The following is a 16869-nucleotide window of genomic DNA, read 5'->3' on the forward strand; positions in this document are numbered from 1 at the left end:
AACACAGCCATGCACATGTCTTTATGCGGTAGTCTTTCTGACTTTTTTGGATAAACAAGCGGCAGATTAATAGCTGGGTCATACGGGACATGGATACTTAAATTTCTGAGGCAGTTCCACACCTTTGGCATCGTGGCTGCACCGGGTTACACTCCCACCAGCAGTGCAGGAGGCTTCCCTTCTCTCCACCTCCTCTCTGACACTTGTTATTTCCTGTCTGCTTCCTTCTAGCCATGCTGACCACAGTGAGCTGCCATGGCCTTGCAGTTTGGATTTGCATTTTCCTGAGACTTCATGATGGTGAACAAGTTTTCATGCACCTACTGGCCCTCTTTCTGTCTTCTTCGGAGAAATCTCTGCTTCCATCTTTTGACCAGGTTTTCATTGGCTTGTTTTTTTCCTTGTGGAGACGTGCGAGTTGATTGTATCTTTGGGCTTTTCACCCCTTGTCCGATGTGTGGTTTGCAAACATCCTCTCCCAATTGTTGTGGTGTCTTAGTATTCAGTTGATGGTTTCCTTGACTGGCAGAAGTGTGTGCATTTGATGTGGTCCCGTTTGTTTCTTGTTTCCTTTGTTGCCCTTGCCCAGTCAGACATGCTTCTTCCAAATAGGCGGCTCAGACAGATGGCAAAGAGCACTCTGCCTAGGTCTTCTCCTACAAGGTTCACGGTTTCAAGTCTGCCATTCAAGGCTTTAATCCACTTCAGGTGGTGTGTGTGCCAGGTGTAACATCATGGTGTACTCTCGTTGTGTTCCATGTGGCTGTGCAGGCTTCCCAGCACCGTTTATTGTAGAGACTCTCCTTTCTCCGCTGTCTCCACTTGGCTCCCTGGTCCAAAATGGGCTGTCCATGTAAGTTTGAGTTGGGCTCTGGGCTCTCAATTGTTTTGCATGGGTCTTCATGCCTGTTTTGGGGCCCAGACTGTGCCGTTTCGGTACCTAGCGCTTCGTCCTCTATGTTGAAATCAGAAATTGTGACACGTGCTGCTTTGTTCGTTTTCCTGAGGATTCCTTTGCCTAGTCAGGGTCTCGTGTTGCTGGCTAGAAACTTTAGGATTCTCTCTTCTTCTCTGTGGCAAATACTGCTGCAACTTTGACTGGGATTGCATGGAATCCAGAGATTCCTTACTGCGGTATGAACGTTTCAAGTGTGTTAATCCTTCCATTCCTAGATCCCTCGATATCTTTTTTTTTCTTGTGTCTTCTTGAGTTTCTTTCCCCAAAGGTTTGCTAGTTTTTGAATTAACATAGAATTCACCTGTTTTGCTAAGGTTATTCACAGAGATCCTATTCTTCGTAATGGCAAGCTCCTGTTTTTTTGTTTTTTTTTTCCTTAGCTTCAGTTTTTCTGTTCTTTGCAACTTTTAATTGGTTTTGTTTTGGCACAAGTGCATTGCTGTGCTCACATCTGCTGGCAATGCTCCTGTATTTGCTGTGGAAGTCTGGCCCTGTCCAACGTCCCTTCCCATCTGCCTCTACTCTACCTCGGACGCCTGCACCAGAACAACTGAAGCAGTGGTGAGGAGGCCCAAACCGAGGCTTCCACCCAGCCCATACTGGGCCACAGACCCAGAAGGTGCGGACCTCACCACTGCACCACCGGCCGGCCACTTACATGTTCAGTGGCAACGTGCAGTTGAGTGCAATGGGAGTTAAATATACTAGTGAGCCCAACTCTAGCACTGTGTAGATGAGGCTAGGTTGTTTTTCGGGTCCATTGTGATGTCAGAGGATTTGTCATAATTGTGTCTCTGAGGTCCAGCATGCTTCCTGGATACAGGTTTCAGAGCCTGCTTGGAGCAGTCTCATAACTCACCCTTCCCAGTTAGCCCATGCTTGACCTTCGCTGCCGTTTTTTGGCTTGTGAATTTCTCTGACTTTCAAACGTTCCAGCAGAGTCTGTCTAAAGACGGACATCATCTTTCATTGTGGATAATTCAGGTGTGATTTCTGTTCACCTTCCATTTTCTGGGTCCTCTTTTTCTTTTCCATAGTATACTCGTCATGGTCTTTCTCAGCTATCTCCCTTAGACATGCTTATCAGTCCGTTCTCCTTCATTCCAAGGGATTAGTTTGTATTTCTTTAATCGCTGTATGTTCTCTAGGGTGAGGTGTGAGTGCTTTCGTGACTCTTGGTTGTTGTCCTTGAATTTGCACCGGTCACTCGTAGGACTCTTGGCTATCCTAGCCTAGGTCAAACTAAGCACTGAGAACACGTGGTCATGTGGGTTGGTTTGACATCCTGAGATCAGAAACTCCAAATTCGAGGTGGTCCTGGCAACCCCCTTCACGGACACAATGTTTCCAAGACAACTTAGACAAATCGGATGAATTCCACTCTCCAGGAAAGATATTTTTCTGTCTCTTTTCCGGATTTGGGAAGTTTCGAACTTGACCCCTGATCCTTGAACGTTCCCCTAGATTCCGTCCAGATACGGGCTTACTTAATTTTTATAGGGTGTGCCATTTGTTTGCCCTACATCCTCTACCCTGGCCTGTTTATTTTTCTTGAAACACAACTGTAAAGTTCTAATTTTCGTGCAACTTCCTTACATATGGTGTCAAAACACATAATCAATAATCCTTCTACGGCAAGAGGTAGGGGGAGAGAATTTCGATGGAGGCAAACAGAGCACACTAGCCTGGGAGGGCAGCCTTCACGAAGGAACGAAGCCCTGTGGAAGAGGGTGCTTTTCAGCACCCTTGTAGAGCACTTCCAAACAAAGAGACATACCCCAAGCGTGACAGGGCTCCATTCCTTCAAGGCTTCCAAGACATCTCTTGGGACACATTACCATGTGCCCAGTGGGCCCACGTGACACCAGAGCTTCGGAAAAAGAGACTGACCTGCAAAGAATGCTATGGGCCTTGGAAAGGAGGCATCGATTCTTCTCTTCAATGTCCTCAAGACATCTTTCTTGACTTTGCATTATGCTTAAGGCACAAGGGCACTGTAGGTGTGATGAACGCCAAGTCCGGCCACTTGTTTCCAATGAAGTTGCAAGCTTGAATCAGCATGACCTCCCCATAGACTTGAATAGATGACAATGTTCTCCTCTCCGTGCCTGTCCCTCTATTCTCACTTGTGGCCTAGGGTTCCTTTCTTATCCCTTGCATCAGACTCTGTTTTATCTCTTCTAGTTTCTGTGCCTGCTTTCTGTTTGCCAAACCTGTTTCTGGGTATCTGTCCCTTTAATAGCCTAGCCTAGGCCAATCCTCAGACTGTAACCATGCGGCCACCCTGGGGGACATGTTCACCGTGATGTCATAAGCGACCTCAAAATTCGAAGTTGTCCTGACAACCTCCGTGCACACAGAGTTTCACAGCCATCTCAGACCAGTCTGACTCCTCACCCTGTCTAGGTAGGATAGTTTTCCTTTTTCTGCAATTGTTGTCAGTTTCTATCTTTCTCCTTGAACTTCGAAAGGGCTCCTACATTCTCTCTAGACACTGGTTTCACTCCTGTAAGATTATCCTGGGTTTTATCTCTTATATCTTGGGTAGATGGCAAAATGGGTGGACCTTACCCAGAAAAAGTCCTGGACTCCCTCACAAGTTGAAGTTGCCCAGGGAATGTTCTGATGCACGATGATGGTGTCATCTCGTGGCACTCTGCCAATTCCACCTTGGCAGGTCACAAGTTTTCCTTCCTTCTGCCTTTGGGAAGTGTACCAGATACTTCCCTAGATTGTAATATTCTTATGGTTCCTTTTCTTGTGCGTATTGATAAGGTATCCTCACATTTGCTGCTTATTTATGATCTCTGCCCGCACCATACCATGAAATCTATATTTCCTAACACTACTAATGTGATATGCACTCGTAATGTGAAACAGTGAGGCCCGGGCCGCCCAAGCGGAATGTGGGCACTTACCTGCTCCACCACAGGGCCGGCCCTGAATTGTACTTTTGGACCAACCTTTTGCCTGAACTTGGGAAGACGTGGGCCTGTTTGGATTATTCGTGAAGGTGATTAGTAATAACATCATGGACGGTAACATTTTCCGTTCGTTCATGGGTTGAGGACTGATCATGTTCTCTTCGTAGTATTCCTCTTCACCTATTTGGAATGGTCTGCCTTTCTGTAGCATCTGTAAGCATTTGGAGGTGATTTTCCATCCTTGGAAGTTCACCTTCTGTAAACTCTTTCCGCCCCCAAAGCTTTATGACATCATTCTGGACCCCTTTTCGGATTTTTGATTTGAGGTGAATTTATAGCCATGACCCTGCATTAGAACGTACTATAACTTCCAGATTCACATCCTCATTGCTTTAGACTTCTGTGTAGCTTACATCATCTTCACCAGTGTAAGACTAATCACAGGCCCTCACCACACACTTGTGCCTAATCTTCTCTTTCACCCTCCGTCACCGCCCCTCTTTGCCTCTGGGAGCCCGCATACAAATGTTCAGTGCCACCTGTTGGTTAGTGCTTGCTTTTTCTTCTCCTTGTAAGTGAGATTCTATGGTATTTGAATTTCTCCCTGGGGCTTGTTACACTTCCCCTAAAACCCTCACAGCCATTCTGGTGGTCACAAATGGCTGGATTGCATCATTTGTTCCGGCTGAGTGGTATACCATTGTGTGGCTATAGCCCATCTTCCTTCTCCAATCATCCCTTGCTGGACACCAGGGTGCTTTCCAAGTCTTGGATATCAGGAGTAAGACTGTGGTGAACACAGCCATGCACATGTCTTTATGCGGTAGTCTTTCTGACTTTTTTGGATAAACAAGCGGCAGATTAATAGCTGGGTCATACGGGACATGGATACTTAAATTTCTGAGGCAGTTCCACACCTTTGGCATCGTGGCTGCACCGGGTTACACTCCCACCAGCAGTGCAGGAGGCTTCCCTTCTCTGCACCTCCTCTCTGACACTTGTTATTTCCTGTCTGCTTCCTTCTAGCCATGCTGACCACAGTGAGCTGCCATGGCCTTGCAGTTTGGATTTGCATTTTCCTGAGACTTCATGATGGTGAACAAGTTTTCATGCACCTACTGGCCCTCTTTCTGTCTTCTTCGGAGAAATCTCTGCTTCCATCTTTTGACCAGGTTTTCATTGGCTTGTTTTTTTCCTTGTGGAGACGTGCGAGTTGATTGTATCTTTGGGCTTTTCACCCCTTGTCCGATGTGTGGTTTGCAAACATCCTCTCCCAATTGTTGTGGTGTCTTAGTATTCAGTTGATGGTTTCCTTGACTGGCAGAAGTGTGTGCATTTGATGTGGTCCCGTTTGTTTCTTGTTTCCTTTGTTGCCCTTGCCCAGTCAGACATGCTTCTTCCAAATAGGCGGCTCAGACAGATGGCAAAGAGCACTCTGCCTAGGTCTTCTCCTACAAGGTTCACGGTTTCAAGTCTGCCATTCAAGGCTTTAATCCACTTCAGGTGGTGTGTGTGCCAGGTGTAACATCATGGTGTACTCTCGTTGTGTTCCATGTGGCTGTGCAGGCTTCCCAGCACCGTTTATTGTAGAGACTCTCCTTTCTCCGCTGTCTCGACTTGGCTCCCTGGTCCAAAATGGGCTGTCCATGTAAGTTTGAGTTGGGCTCTGGGCTCTCAATTGTTTTGCATGGGTCTTCATGCCTGTTTTGGGGCCCAGACTGTGCCGTTTCGGTACGTAGCGCTTCGTCCTCTATGTTGAAATCAGAAATTGTGACACGTGCTGCTTTGTTCGTTTTCCTGAGGATTCCTTTGCCTAGTCAGGGTCTCGTGTTGCTGGCTAGAAACTTTAGGATTCTCTCTTCTTCTCTGTGGCAAATACTGCTGCAACTTTGACTGGGATTGCATGGAATCCAGAGATTCCTTACTGCGGTATGAACCTTTCAAGTGTGTTAATCCTTCCATTCCTAGATCCCTCGATATCTTTTTTTTTCTTGTGTCTTCTTGAGTTTCTTTCCCCAAAGGTTTGCTAGTTTTTGAATTAACATAGAATTCACCTGTTTTGCTAAGGTTATTCACAGAGATCCTATTCTTCGTAATGGCAAGCTCCTGTTTTTTTGTTTTTTTTTTTCCTTAGCTTCAGTTTTTCTGTTCTTTGCAACTTTTAATTGGTTTTGTTTTGGCACAAGTGCATTGCTGTGCTCACATCTGCTGGCAATGCTCCTGTATTTGCTGTGGAAGTCTGGCCCTGTCCAACGTCCCTTCCCATCTGCCTCTACTCTACCTCGGACGCCTGCACCAGAACAACTGAAGCAGTGGTGAGGAGGCCCAAACCGAGGCTTCCACCCAGCCCATACTGGGCCACAGACCCAGAAGGTGCGGACCTCACCACTGCACCACCGGCCGGCCACTTACATGTTCAGTGGCAACGTGCAGTTGAGTGCAATGGGAGTTAAATATACTAGTGAGCCCAACTCTAGCACTGTGTAGATGAGGCTAGGTTGTTTTTCGGGTCCATTGTGATGTCAGAGGATTTGTCATAATTGTGTCTCTGAGGTCCAGCATGCTTCCTGGATACAGGTTTCAGAGCCTGCTTGGAGCAGTCTCATAACTCACCCTTCCCAGTTAGCCCATGCTTGACCTTCGCTGCCGTTTTTTGGCTTGTGAATTTCTCTGACTTTCAAACGTTCCAGCAGAGTCTGTCTAAAGACGGACATCATCTTTCATTGTGGATAATTCAGGTGTGATTTCTGTTCACCTTCCATTTTCTGGGTCCTCTTTTTCTTTTCCATAGTATACTCGTCATGGTCTTTCTCAGCTATCTCCCTTAGACATGCTTATCAGTCCGTTCTCCTTCATTCCAAGGGATTAGTTTGTATTTCTTTAATCGCTGTATGTTCTCTAGGGTGAGGTGTGAGTGCTTTCGTGACTCTTGGTTGTTGTCCTTGAATTTGCACCGGTCACTTGTAGGACTCTTGGCTACCCTAGCCTAGGTCAAACTAAGCACTGAGAACACGTGGTCATGTGGGTTGGTTTGACATCCTGAGATCAGAAACTCCAAATTCGAGGTGGTCCTGGCAACCCCCTTCACGGACACAATGTTTCCAAGACAACTTAGACAAATCGGATGAATTCCACTCTCCAGGAAAGATATTTTTCTGTCTCTTTTCCGGATTTGGGAAGTTTCGAACTTGACCCCTGATCCTTGAACGTTCCCCTAGATTCCGTCCAGATACGGGCTTACTTAATTTTTATAGGGTGTGCCATTTGTTTGCCCTACATCCTCTACCCTGGCCTGTTTATTTTTCTTGAAACACAACTGTAAAGTTCTAATTTTCGTGCAACTTCCTTACATATGGTGTCAAAACACATAATCAATAATCCTTCTACGGCAAGAGGTAGGGGGAGAGAATTTCGATGGAGGCAAACAGAGCACACTAGCCTGGGAGGGCAGCCTTCACGAAGGAACGAAGCCCTGTGGAAGAGGGTGCTTTTCAGCACCCTTGTAGAGCACTTCCAAACAAAGAGACATACCCCAAGCGTGACAGGGCTCCATTCCTTCAAGGCTTCCAAGACATCTCTTGGGACACATTACCATGTGCCCAGTGGGCCCACGTGACACCAGAGCTTCGGAAAAAGAGACTGACCTTCAAAGAATGCTATGGGCCTTGGAAAGGAGGCATCGATTCTTCTCTTCAATGTCCTCAAGACATCTTTCTTGACTTTGCATTATGCTTAAGGCACAAGGGCACTGTAGGTGTGATGAACCCCAAGTCCGGCCACTTGTTTCCAATGAAGTTGCAAGCTTGAATCAGCATGACCTCCCCATAGACTTGAATAGATGACAATGTTCTCCTCTCCGTGCCTGTCCCTCTATTCTCACTTGTGGCCTAGGGTTCCTTTCTTATCCCTTGCATCAGACTCTGTTTTATCTCTTCTAGTTTCTGTGCCTGCTTTCTGTTTGCCAAACCTGTTTCTGGGTATCTGTCCCTTTAATAGCCTAGCCTAGGCCAATCCTCAGACTGTAACCATGCGGCCACCCTGGGGGACATGTTCACCGTGATGTCATAAGCGACCTCAAAATTCGAAGTTGTCCTGACAACCTCCGTGCACACAGAGTTTCACAGCCATCTCAGACCAGTCTGACTCCTCACCCTGTCTAGGTAGGATAGTTTTCCTTTTTCTGCAATTGTTGTCAGTTTCTATCTTTCTCCTTGAACTTCGAAAGGGCTCCTACATTCTCTCTAGACACTGGTGTCACTCCTGTAAGATTATCCTGGGTTTTATCTCTTATATCTTGGGTAGATGGCAAAATGGGTGGACCTTACCCAGAAAAAGTCCTGGACTCCCTCACAAGTTGAAGTTGCCCAGGGAATGTTCTGATGCACGATGATGGTGTCATCTCGTGGCACTCTGCCAATTCCACCTTGGCAGGTCACAAGTTTTCCTTCCTTCTGCCTTTGGGAAGTGTACCAGATACTTCCATAGATTGTAATATTCTTATGGTTCCTTTTCTTGTGCGTATTGATAAGGTATCCTCACATTTGCTGCTTATTTATGATCTCTGCCCGCACCATACCATGAAATCTATATTTCCTAACACTACTAATGTGATATGCACTCGTAATGTGAAACAGTGAGGCCCCGGCCGCCCAAGCGGAATGTGGGCACTTACCTGCTCCACCACAGGGCCGGCCCTGAATTGTACTTTTGGACCAACCTTTTGCCTGAACTTGGGAAGACGTGGGCCTGTTTGGATTATTCGTGAAGGTGATTAGTAATAACATCATGGACGGTAACATTTTCCGTTCGTTCATGGGTTGAGGACTGATCATGTTCTCTTCGTAGTATTCCTCTTCACCTATTTGGAATGGTCTGCCTTTCTGTAGCATCTGTAAGCATTTGGAGGTGATTTTCCATCCTTGGAAGTTCACCTTCTGTAAACTCTTTCCGCCCCCAAAGCTTTATGACATCATTCTGGACCCCTTTTCGGATTTTTGATTTGAGGTGAATTTATAGCCATGACCCTGCATTAGAACGTACTATAACTTCCAGATTCACATCCTCATTGCTTTAGACTTCTGTGTAGCTTACATCATCTTCACCAGTGTAAGACTAATCACAGGCCCTCACCACACACTTGTGCCTAATCTTCTCTTTCACCCTCCGTCACCGCCCCTCTTTGCCTCTGGGAGCCCGCATACAAATGTTCAGTGCCACCTGTTGGTTAGTGCTTGCTTTTTCTTTTCCTTGTAAGTGAGATTCTATGGTATTTGAATTTCTCCCTGGGGCTTGTTACACTTCCCCTAAAACCCTCACAGCCATTCTGGTGGTCACAAATGGCTGGATTGCATCATTTGTTCCGGCTGAGTGGTATACCATTGTGTGGCTATAGCCCATCTTCCTTCTCCAATCATCCCTTGCTGGACACCAGGGTGCTTTCCAAGTCTTGGATATCAGGAGTAAGACTGTGGTGAACACAGCCATGCACATGTCTTTATGCGGTAGTCTTTCTGACTTTTTTGGATAAACAAGCGGCAGATTAATAGCTGGGTCATACGGGACATGGATACTTAAATTTCTGAGGCAGTTCCACACCTTTGGCATCGTGGCTGCACCGGGTTACACTCCCACCAGCAGTGCAGGAGGCTTCCCTTCTCTCCACCTCCTCTCTGACACTTGTTATTTCCTGTCTGCTTCCTTCTAGCCATGCTGACCACAGTGAGCTGCCATGGCCTTGCAGTTTGGATTTGCATTTTCCTGAGACTTCATGATGGTGAACAAGTTTTCATGCACCTACTGGCCCTCTTTCTGTCTTCTTCGGAGAAATCTCTGCTTCCATCTTTTGACCAGGTTTTCATTGGCTTGTTTTTTTCCTTGTGGAGACGTGCGAGTTGATTGTATCTTTGGGCTTTTCACCCCTTGTCCGATGTGTGGTTTGCAAACATCCTCTCCCAATTGTTGTGGTGTCTTAGTATTCAGTTGATGGTTTCCTTGACTGGCAGAAGTGTGTGCATTTGATGTGGTCCCGTTTGTTTCTTGTTTCCTTTGTTGCCCTTGCCCAGTCAGACATGCTTCTTCCAAATAGGCGGCTCAGACAGATGGCAAAGAGCACTCTGCCTAGGTCTTCTCCTACAAGGTTCACGGTTTCAAGTCTGCCATTCAAGGCTTTAATCCACTTCAGGTGGTGTGTGTGCCAGGTGTAACATCATGGTGTACTCTCGTTGTGTTCCATGTGGCTGTGCAGGCTTCCCAGCACCGTTTATTGTAGAGACTCTCCTTTCTCCGCTGTCTCCACTTGGCTCCCTGGTCCAAAATGGGCTGTCCATGTAAGTTTGAGTTGGGCTCTGGGCTCTCAATTGTTTTGCATGGGTCTTCATGCCTGTTTTGGGGCCCAGACTGTGCCGTTTCGGTACCTAGCGCTTCGTCCTCTATGTTGAAATCAGAAATTGTGACACGTGCCGCTTTGTTCGTTTTCCTGAGGATTCCTTTGCCTAGTCAGGGTCTCGTGTTGCTGGCTAGAAACTTTAGGATTCTCTCTTCTTCTCTGTGGCAAATACTGCTGCAACTTTGACTGGGATTGCATGGAATCCAGAGATTCCTTACTGCGGTATGAACCTTTCAAGTGTGTTAATCCTTCCATTCCTAGATCCCTCGATATCTTTTTTTTTCTTGTGTCTTCTTGAGTTTCTTTCCCCAAAGGTTTGCTAGTTTTTGAATTAACATAGAATTCACCTGTTTTGCTAAGGTTATTCACAGAGATCCTATTCTTCGTAATGGCAAGCTCCTGTTTTTTTGTTTTTTTTTTCCTTAGCTTCAGTTTTTCTGTTCTTTGCAACTTTTAATTGGTTTTGTTTTGGCACAAGTGCATTGCTGTGCTCACATCTGCTGGCAATGCTCCTGTATTTGCTGTGGAAGTCTGGCCCTGTCCAACGTCCCTTCCCATCTGCCTCTACTCTACCTCGGACGCCTGCACCAGAACAACTGAAGCAGTGGTGAGGAGGCCCAAACCGAGGCTTCCACCCAGCCCATACTGGGCCACAGACCCAGAAGGTGCGGACCTCACCACTGCACCACCGGCCGGCCACTTACATGTTCAGTGGCAACGTGCAGTTGAGTGCAATGGGAGTTAAATATACTAGTGAGCCCAACTCTAGCACTGTGTAGATGAGGCTAGGTTGTTTTTCGGGTCCATTGTGATGTCAGAGGATTTGTCATAATTGTGTCTCTGAGGTCCAGCATGCTTCCTGGATACAGGTTTCAGAGCCTGCTTGGAGCAGTCTCATAACTCACCCTTCCCAGTTAGCCCATGCTTGACCTTCGCTGCCGTTTTTTGGCTTGTGAATTTCTCTGACTTTCAAACGTTCCAGCAGAGTCTGTCTAAAGACGGACATCATCTTTCATTGTGGATAATTCAGGTGTGATTTCTGTTCACCTTCCATTTTCTGGGTCCTCTTTTTCTTTTCCATAGTATACTCGTCATGGTCTTTCTCAGCTATCTCCCTTAGACATGCTTATCAGTCCGTTCTCCTTCATTCCAAGGGATTAGTTTGTATTTCTTTAATCGCTGTATGTTCTCTAGGGTGAGGTGTGAGTGCTTTCGTGACTCTTGGTTGTTGTCCTTGAATTTGCACCGGTCACTTGTAGGACTCTTGGCTACCCTAGCCTAGGTCAAACTAAGCACTGAGAACACGTGGTCATGTGGGTTGGTTTGACATCCTGAGATCAGAAACTCCAAATTCGAGGTGGTCCTGGCAACCCCCTTCACGGACACAATGTTTCCAAGACAACTTAGACAAATCGGATGAATTCCACTCTCCAGGAAAGATATTTTTCTGTCTCTTTTCCGGATTTGGGAAGTTTCGAACTTGACCCCTGATCCTTGAACGTTCCCCTAGATTCCGTCCAGATACGGGCTTACTTAATTTTTATAGGGTGTGCCATTTGTTTGCCCTACATCCTCTACCCTGGCCTGTTTATTTTTCTTGAAACACAACTGTAAAGTTCTAATTTTCGTGCAACTTCCTTACATATGGTGTCAAAACACATAATCAATAATCCTTCTACGGCAAGAGGTAGGGGGAGAGAATTTCGATGGAGGCAAACAGAGCACACTAGCCTGGGAGGGCAGCCTTCACGAAGGAACGAAGCCCTGTGGAAGAGGGTGCTTTTCAGCACCCTTGTAGAGCACTTCCAAACAAAGAGACATACCCCAAGCGTGACAGGGCTCCATTCCTTCAAGGCTTCCAAGACATCTCTTGGGACACATTACCATGTGCCCAGTGGGCCCACGTGACACCAGAGCTTCGGAAAAAGAGACTGACCTTCAAAGAATGCTATGGGCCTTGGAAAGGAGGCATCGATTCTTCTCTTCAATGTCCTCAAGACATCTTTCTTGACTTTGCATTATGCTTAAGGCACAAGGGCACTGTAGGTGTGATGAACCCCAAGTCCGGCCACTTGTTTCCAATGAAGTTGCAAGCTTGAATCAGCATGACCTCCCCATAGACTTGAATAGATGACAATGTTCTCCTCTCCGTGCCTGTCCCTCTATTCTCACTTGTGGCCTAGGGTTCCTTTCTTATCCCTTGCATCAGACTCTGTTTTATCTCTTCTAGTTTCTGTGCCTGCTTTCTGTTTGCCAAACCTGTTTCTGGGTATCTGTCCCTTTAATAGCCTAGCCTAGGCCAATCCTCAGACTGTAACCATGCGGCCACCCTGGGGGACATGTTCACCGTGATGTCATAAGCGACCTCAAAATTCGAAGTTGTCCTGACAACCTCCGTGCACACAGAGTTTCACAGCCATCTCAGACCAGTCTGACTCCTCACCCTGTCTAGGTAGGATAGTTTTCCTTTTTCTGCAATTGTTGTCAGTTTCTATCTTTCTCCTTGAACTTCGAAAGGGCTCCTACATTCTCTCTAGACACTGGTTTCACTCCTGTAAGATTATCCTGGGTTTTATCTCTTATATCTTGGGTAGATGGCAAAATGGGTGGACCTTACCCAGAAAAAGTCCTGGACTCCCTCACAAGTTGAAGTTGCCCAGGGAATGTTCTGATGCACGATGATGGTGTCATCTCGTGGCACTCTGCCAATTCCACCTTGGCAGGTCACAAGTTTTCCTTCCTTCTGCCTTTGGGAAGTGTACCAGATACTTCCATAGATTGTAATATTCTTATGGTTCCTTTTCTTGTGCGTATTGATAAGGTATCCTCACATTTGCTGCTTATTTATGATCTCTGCCCGCACCATACCATGAAATCTATATTTCCTAACACTACTAATGTGATATGCACTCGTAATGTGAAACAGTGAGGCCCGGGCCGCCCAAGCGGAATGTGGGCACTTACCTGCTCCACCACAGGGCCGGCCCTGAATTGTACTTTTGGACCAACCTTTTGCCTGAACTTGGGAAGACGTGGGCCTGTTTGGATTGTTCGTGAAGGTGATTAGTAATAACATCATGGACGGTAACATTTTCCGTTCGTTCATGGGTTGAGGACTGATCATGTTCTCTTCGTAGTATTCCTCTTCACCTATTTGGAATGGTCTGCCTTTCTGTAGCATCTGTAAGCATTTGGAGGTGATTTTCCATCCTTGGAAGTTCACCTTCTGTAAACTCTTTCCGCCCCCAAAGCTTTATGACATCATTCTGGACCCCTTTTCGGATTTTTGATTTGAGGTGAATTTATAGCCATGACCCTGCATTAGAACGTACTATAACTTCCAGATTCACATCCTCATTGCTTTAGACTTCTGTGTAGCTTACATCATCTTCACCAGTGTAAGACTAATCACAGGCCCTCACCACACACTTGTGCCTAATCTTCTCTTTCACCCTCCGTCACCGCCCCTCTTTGCCTCTGGGAGCCCGCATACAAATGTTCAGTGCCACCTGTTGGTTAGTGCTTGCTTTTTCTTCTCCTTGTAAGTGAGATTCTATGGTATTTGAATTTCTCCCTGGGGCTTGTTACACTTCCCCTAAAACCCTCACAGCCATTCTGGTGGTCACAAATGGCTGGATTGCATCATTTGTTCCGGCTGAGTGGTATACCATTGTGTGGCTATAGCCCATCTTCCTTCTCCAATCATCCCTTGCTGGACACCAGGGTGCTTTCCAAGTCTTGGATATCAGGAGTAAGACTGTGGTGAACACAGCCATGCACATGTCTTTATGCGGTAGTCTTTCTGACTTTTTTGGATAAACAAGCGGCAGATTAATAGCTGGGTCATACGGGACATGGATACTTAAATTTCTGAGGCAGTTCCACACCTTTGGCATCGTGGCTGCACCGGGTTACACTCCCACCAGCAGTGCAGGAGGCTTCCCTTCTCTCCACCTCCTCTCCGACACTTGTTATTTCCTGTCTGCTTCCTTCTAGCCATGCTGACCACAGTGAGCTGCCATGGCCTTGCAGTTTGGATTTGCATTTTCCTGAGACTTCATGATGGTGAACAAGTTTTCATGCACCTACTGGCCCTCTTTCTGTCTTCTTCGGAGAAATCTCTGCTTCCATCTTTTGACCAGGTTTTCATTGGCTTGTTTTTTTCCTTGTGGAGACGTGCGAGTTGATTGTATCTTTGGGCTTTTCACCCCTTGTCCGATGTGTGGTTTGCAAACATCCTCTCCCAATTGTTGTGGTGTCTTAGTATTCAGTTGATGGTTTCCTTGACTGGCAGAAGTGTGTGCATTTGATGTGGTCCCGTTTGTTTCTTGTTTCCTTTGTTGCCCTTGCCCAGTCAGACATGCTTCTTCCAAATAGGCGGCTCAGACAGATGGCAAAGAGCACTCTGCCTAGGTCTTCTCCTACAAGGTTCACGGTTTCAAGTCTGCCATTCAAGGCTTTAATCCACTTCAGGTGGTGTGTGTGCCAGGTGTAACATCATGGTGTACTCTCGTTGTGTTCCATGTGGCTGTGCAGGCTTCCCAGCACCGTTTATTGTAGAGACTCTCCTTTCTCCGCTGTCTCCACTTGGCTCCCTGGTCCAAAATGGGCTGTCCATGTAAGTTTGAGTTGGGCTCTGGGCTCTCAATTGTTTTGCATGGGTCTTCATGCCTGTTTTGGGGCCCAGACTGTGCCGTTTCGGTACCTAGCGCTTCGTCCTCTATGTTGAAATCAGAAATTGTGACACGTGCTGCTTTGTTCGTTTTCCTGAGGATTCCTTTGCCTAGTCAGGGTCTCGTGTTGCTGGCTAGAAACTTTAGGATTCTCTCTTCTTCTCTGTGGCAAATACTGCTGCAACTTTGACTGGGATTGCATGGAATCCAGAGATTCCTTACTGCGGTATGAACCTTTCAAGTGTGTTAATCCTTCCATTCCTAGATCCCTCGATATCTTTTTTTTTCTTGTGTCTTCTTGAGTTTCTTTCCCCAAAGGTTTGCTAGTTTTTGAATTAACATAGAATTCACCTGTTTTGCTAAGGTTATTCACAGAGATCCTATTCTTCGTAATGGCAAGCTCCTGTTTTTTTTTTTTTTTTTTCCTTAGCTTCAGTTTTTCTATTCTTTGCAACTTTTAATTGGTTTTGTTTTGGCACAAGTGCATTGCTGTGCTCACATCTGCTGGCAATGCTCCTGTATTTGCTGTGGAAGTCTGGCCCTGTCCAACGTCCCTTCCCATCTGCCTCTACTCTACCTCGGACGCCTGCACCAGAACAACTGAAGCAGTGGTGAGGAGGCCCAAACCGAGGATTCCACCCAGCCCATACTGGGCCACAGACCCAGAAGGTGCGGACCTCACCACTGCACCACCGGCCGGCCACTTACATGTTCAGTGGCAACGTGCAGTTGAGTGCAATGGGAGTTAAATATACTAGTGAGCCCAACTCTAGCACTGTGTAGATGAGGCTAGGTTGTTTTTCGGGTCCATTGTGATGTCAGAGGATTTGTCATAATTGTGTCTCTGAGGTCCAGCATGCTTCCTGGATACAGGTTTCAGAGCCTGCTTGGAGCAGTCTCATAACTCACCCTTCCCAGTTAGCCCATGCTTGACCTTCGCTGCCGTTTTTTGGCTTGTGAATTTCTCTGACTTTCAAACGTTCCAGCAGAGTCTGTCTAAAGACGGACATCATCTTTCATTGTGGATAATTCAGGTGTGATTTCTGTTCACCTTCCATTTTCTGGGTCCTCTTTTTCTTTTCCATAGTATACTCGTCATGGTCTTTCTCAGCTATCTCCCTTAGACATGCTTATCAGTCCGTTCTCCTTCATTCCAAGGGATTAGTTTGTATTTCTTTAATCGCTGTATGTTCTCTAGGGTGAGGTGTGAGTGCTTTCGTGACTCTTGGTTGTTGTCCTTGAATTTGCACCGGTCACTCGTAGGACTCTTGGCTATCCTAGCCTAGGTCAAACTAAGCACTGAGAACACGTGGTCATGTGGGTTGGTTTGACATCCTGAGATCAGAAACTCCAAATTCGAGGTGGTCCTGGCAACCCCCTTCACGGACACAATGTTTCCAAGACAACTTAGACAAATCGGATGAATTCCACTCTCCAGGAAAGATATTTTTCTGTCTCTTTTCCGGATTTGGGAAGTTTCGAACTTGACCCCTGATCCTTGAACGTTCCCCTAGATTCCGTCCAGATACGGGCTTACTTAATTTTTATAGGGTGTGCCATTTGTTTGCCCTACATCCTCTACCCTGGCCTGTTTATTTTTCTTGAAACACAACTGTAAAGTTCTAATTTTCGTGCAACTTCCTTACATATGGTGTCAAAACACATAATCAATAATCCTTCTACGGCAAGAGGTAGGGGGAGAGAATTTCGATGGAGGCAAACAGAGCACACTAGCCTGGGAGGGCAGCCTTCACGAAGGAACGAAGCCCTGTGGAAGAGGGTGCTTTTCAGCACCCTTGTAGAGCACTTCCAAACAAAGAGACATACCCCAAGTGTGACAGGGCTCCATTCCTTCAAGGCTTCCAAGACATCTCTTGGGACACATTACCATGTGCCCAGTGGGCCCACGTGACACCAGAGCTTCGGAAA

This window comes from Equus asinus, chromosome 23 (assembly GCF_041296235.1).
Source record: "Equus asinus isolate D_3611 breed Donkey chromosome 23, EquAss-T2T_v2, whole genome shotgun sequence".
NCBI classification, from domain to species: domain Eukaryota; kingdom Metazoa; phylum Chordata; class Mammalia; order Perissodactyla; family Equidae; genus Equus; species Equus asinus.